Genomic DNA, 5,648 nt, shown 5'->3' with positions numbered 1-5,648 from the left:
CAAACATACATACATACATACATACATACATACATACATACATACATACATACATACATACATACATACATACATACATACAACTTTAAAATAACAAATTCTCAGCCTGTACTGAAAATAGTTTCTGCGTCTCAGCGCCACCAGCTGGTGAGAGGTGGTGAGAGGTGGTGACGTCAATTTGAACCCCGCCCACTGGAACCAGTACTGAAAGCATAATGGAAACACAACCTGTACCGTACCGAGTAGAGTAGAGCCGTGCTGTACCGGTACTACAGGTACTAATAGAAAAGGGGCAATAGATCCACAGTTGCATTCTTGTTACAGAAGAGGACAAGCTAAGCTAATTGACGGTCTTGGACACAGTCTCACACTGTTAGGGGTATTTATGGGACCACTTCAGCCTTTGGCTCAGATTTACAGATGACAGGATTTTTCTTCATCCATAAATAATTGGGTGCTGCAGAAAAAGTAGGCTAAGTGCTGCAGCCACTGCAAAGAGACTGCATCTTCAATCTTTAAAGCATTTTTTCTTGAAATAAAACTCACTCTGGGCTGAAAAAAAATCCAGCAATCAGTGAAACCCCTGAAGCTGAAACAGGTTTCTAAGCGATGCTGGCCACTGGTCCTCCCTCTGCAGGTCCTCCCTCTTTGCTGAAAACTTCTGAAACCTGTTGAAGATGCCTATTGGACTTTGACTGCAATTTGACCTTCTGACTGCTGCCTACAGTCCTTAAAAAAGAGCCTCCCCGAACATTTGAAAACCTGCTGAATTCTTCAGAATCAGAATAAGCTTTATCATTGTACTGAGATACAAGGAGAATATGTCCGTACAGTTGTCCGAAACATGGGCAGAGTGCACGTAGCTGCTACTATATAGCGCGGCCTTCTTATCCTTTTCAGAATACATTTTTTAGATAGAAAAAGGGACAAAGCCATGAGGAGAGGATAGTGGCATTACAAAAAAAGATCTCTTCACACCTTGTCATAACAGGGCACAATTTAAGACATCAAAATTTCTGCCAGCAGCACATTTATAAACACGTTGCATATGCATTTGATGACGAGGCGGTCCATGAAACACTAACAGATAGTCCATTGTCCTGATAAGATGATTGTCAGCCGGCACAGTTTTAGCAAGCCTCCACAGAAGTTGGGGGGGGGGTTGCGATAGACAAAGTTTTTCCTTAGCTTACACATTTCCCAGGAGAAACTGATAAGTCTGCCTGTTTCGAGGCCAACCAGGGTGTGGGATTCAGATCATCTGAAGACAGATAAATCTTAAAGCTTTGAGGAAAGCAAAAGATTTACAAATCATTACAACTAAGAAGAACACAGAGTAAAGTCATTTAGTGAAACTACAGTAGTTGACTTTAAAAATATAAAAATGTGAAGCATAAACCATATGACTAGAAATCATTAAACTATAGTCAGTCCGTGTTGGCCTCAACTGGCATGGCCCGATATGAGATTCTGATAACCTTGGTCAAAAATTTTTTTTTTTTTTTTTTTTTTATTTAAAAAAAATCACAGTTTCATGGTGTTGTATGTATGTATGTACGTTTTATTTATTCATTTCATTTCATCCAAACAACAAATATAATACAATTTAAAGAAAAGAAAAAAGATATACAATCACCGAAATAAAATGAAAGGCAGCAGAAGAAGAATGAGTTCTTATAATATCTGCCCCTTGTCCCCAAAATATATTCCAAACAAAATTACTATACAAAAGCAAGATGAATTTATAAAAAAATAAAAAAGTAAAAAATAATTAAAAAAAACTTAGCTAAAATATAAGATCAACTGTAAACAATTTTTATGAACTCACATTATACTTAATATTAAAAAAAAACACATTTTTATCATCCTCTTGAATATGTACATAGTTTTGGCATTTTTAATATCAACCTCCAGATCATTCCACAATCTAATACCCTGAGATCTAGTGGATCACATCTTCAGACTGGTGCGACACCACGGCTTCACAAACATCTCCATCCCCTTAAGATAATAATTACTTTCTCTTTTAACAAATTTCCCTTGAATGTTAGTAGGTAGTATGTTTTTGTTGGCTCCATACATAAACAGTAAGATATTGTAATCAACCAAGTCATAAAATTTTAATAACTTTAGCTGAAGAAACAATATATTTGACGGATGGTTATAATCTTTTCTGGTAATAATTCTTATGGCTCTTTTCTGTAAAATAAAAATTGGATTTGTAATTATTTTACATGCTTTACCCCAGACTTCAATACAGTAAATTAAATGTGGAACAATAATGGCATTATACAATAGAAACATTGCTTTATCATTGAATAACTCTCTAACTTTGTACATTACTGCAATCGATTTAGCTATTTTAGTTCTTAAGTTTTTTACGTGTGATCTCCATGTTAGTTTTTCATCAATGATGACACCCATCGTGGTGTCATCAACAAACAGTGTTATAAACAAACACCCTCTTACAATGACGTTATTGCTAGTATCACTCAGCCATCAGGTGCTACTGTCCCATCGTTAGGCTGATGGTCCTTCTTGATCATGTGAGCAACTGTTTTTGGTTGTCAGCAACAAACTGGTTGATCCACTCTGAGAAGGTGCTATTTAAGAGACTGAGCTGAATACAGCACCTCAGATTGAGGAAGTCTTTTGGATGAAAGACGAAACTTTTCTACATTTTTTTGTTGTTGTATTGCTTTGTTTTTTTGTTTTTTTGAATGTCCAGAGGACCAGATTTAACTTTTTTAAGTACTGATTTATGTATAGGAATAATAACTCCTCTGGCATGTCTAGTAAAAGAAGAGTGATACACTTGACCCTGCCATCTTTTAGTTATGAGATGTATTTCTGGTGCAGTTAAATGAGATTCTTGTAGAAAAAATATTTTAGATTTCAAATATTTTAATCAATTGATTACTCGTTTCAATTTAGTTAGTTTCTTTATTCCCCTGACATTTCAGCTTATAATTTTAATGTTCAAAATACAAACAGGATTCCAAAAAAGTTGGGACACTAAACAAATTGTGAATAAAAACTGAATGCAATAATGTGGAGATGGCAAATGCCAACATTTTATTTGTAATATAACATAGATGACAGATCAAAAGTTTAATCTGAGTAAATGTAACATTTTAAAGGAAAAATATGTTGATTCAAAATTTCACAGTGTCAACAAATCCCAAAAAAGTTGGGACAAGTAGCAATAAGTGGCTGGAAAAAGGAAATTGAGCATATAACGAACAACATGATTGGGTATAAAAAGAGCTTCTCAGAGTGTCAGTGTCTCTCAGAAGCCAAGATGGTAAGTCAGAGTCAGAGTCAGAGATTCTTTATTGTCATTCGCACCTCATGTGGTACATGTGGTGGAGCGAAATTATGTACACAGGGTCCCAGTTACATCCAACAATAAAATGTATAAGAAAAACAGTAATAACATCTAAGATATGAACTAAGAAAAACATCAACTAAATATACACTAAGCACTCATAACATAAAACATTGAACATCAGCACAAACATGAACATGAGTCTGTGAGCAGATGTGCACGCATGAACACATCAACATTGAAACAGATCAGCAGCAACATGAACATGAGTCTGTGAGCAGATGTGATCCAGCAATCAGTGAAACCCCTGAAGCTGAAACAGGTTTCAAAGCGATGCTGGCCACTGGTCCTCCCTCTGCAGGTCCTCCCTCTTTGCTGAAAACTTCTGAAACCTGTTGAAGATGCCTATTGGACTTTGACTGCAATTTGACCTTCTGACTGCTGCCTACAGTCCTTAAAAAAAGAGCCTCCCCGAACATTTGAAAACCTGCTGAATTCTTCAGAATCAGAATAAGCTTTATCATTGTAAAGGTATAAAGGTATTCCTGTTTATAGGCAACAGGTACAGACAACATCCCCGGAAAAGTGTTGAAGGAATGTGCCGATCATCTCTGTGAGGTGCTGGCAGACATCTTTAACACCTCACTTACCCCGGAGACAGTGTCCACCTGCCTGAAGACTGCCACCATCATCCCAGTCCCAAAAAGCTCTACAGTGACTGGTCTGAATGACTATCGGCCAGTGGCCCTCACCCCGATAGTCGCTAAATGCTTCGAAAAACTGGTCATGACTCACATCAAAACAACCATCAACATCAACGAGGACCCTCATCAGTACGCATACCATGAGAACCGACCAACAGAGGATGCAATCTCCTCTGTGGTCCACACTGCACTCAACCACCTGGAGCAGAAAGACTCCTATGTCCGTATGTTCTTTGTGGACTTCACATCTGCCTTCAACGCCATGATCCCCCAAACCCTGATGGACAAGCTATTCACATAAGAATTAAGCTCCTCCATTTGCAACTGGGTACTAGACTTCTTAACAAACAGACCACAGTTAATGAGGATCCACAACTTCTCCTCCATCATAATCCTCAGCACTGGTTCTTCTCAGGAAGAGGACCACCTGCATCATGAAGGACCCCACTCACCCAGCGCACACACTTTTTGTCCCACTCCCCTCAGGAAGGAGGTTGAGGAGCATTAAGTGTAGAACCACTAGACTGAGGAACAGCTTCTACCCTGAGGCTGTTAGACTCATGAATCTCTAACTAGAATAATCACTGTGAAAAATCACATCATGTTGTTGCTGATCTGTTTTAATGTTGCTGCTGATCTGTTTTAATGTTGCTGCTGATCTGTTTCAATTATTGCTGCTGATGTTTCATGTTGATATGTTCATGCATGTTCATCTGCTCACAGAGCTCATTTTTGTGCTGATGTTTGACGTAATGTTTTTATGCTATTATTGCTTAGTGCATCTTTAGCTGATGTTTTTCTTAGTTCACACCTTAGATGTTATCATTGTTTTTCTTTTACATTTTATTATTGGATGTAACTGGGACCCTGTGAACATAATTTCGCTCCACCACATGTACCACATGTGATGCGAATGACAAAGAATCTCTGATTCTGACTGAAAAACATTATGAAAATACTACTAAAATACTAAAAACAAGGCTGAAAAAGAAATATATCCACAGTGTGATTCGGTTAGCAGTGAGGTTCTTTCAACATATGGACATCTATTTGGTTAGTGGCGTGGTCTTGTTAGCAGATCCGGTCAGCAGCTTGATGGTAATAATGACCACAGCAGCTGCCCTCACAGACTGCAGTCCAGAACCAGGTCCGGCAGACAGAACATCCCAGGTTTCCCCGCAGAACCGAATGGGTCCGAAGAGTTTGGTCCGTGCAGGCAGATGGAGGATCAGGAGACCGCCACCATGACAGCCCAGAGCCTGAGCCCGAGGCTGGAGGGGGGCCGGGAACTGAACCATGATGGCAGGACGGGATGATGGCAAGGCAGTGACACACAAAACTCCACGTGTGTGTCAAGGTCATACCCGTAGTGCGGGTGTGCGGTGTAGGTGCAAGAAAAAGGTTAAAACAAGAACAAGAGGAGCAAAAAAAGACAGAGTCGAAGCGGAGCTCCCATCAGTGCGGCCATGCTGCGGCGGTCGTGACGTCACTGTGACGTCACCCTGCAGATGTTGGATGCTGTCTATCATGGTGCACTAAGATTCATAACTGGCTGTAACTACCGTACCCACCATTGCACCCAGTATTCACTGGTTAACTGGTCACCATTAATTTAA

This window comes from Nematolebias whitei, chromosome 19, assembly GCF_014905685.2.
Source record: "Nematolebias whitei isolate Nwh7 chromosome 19, NemWhi1, whole genome shotgun sequence".
NCBI lineage: Eukaryota > Metazoa > Chordata > Actinopteri > Cyprinodontiformes > Rivulidae > Nematolebias > Nematolebias whitei.
This window is presented reverse-complemented; position numbering follows the sequence as displayed.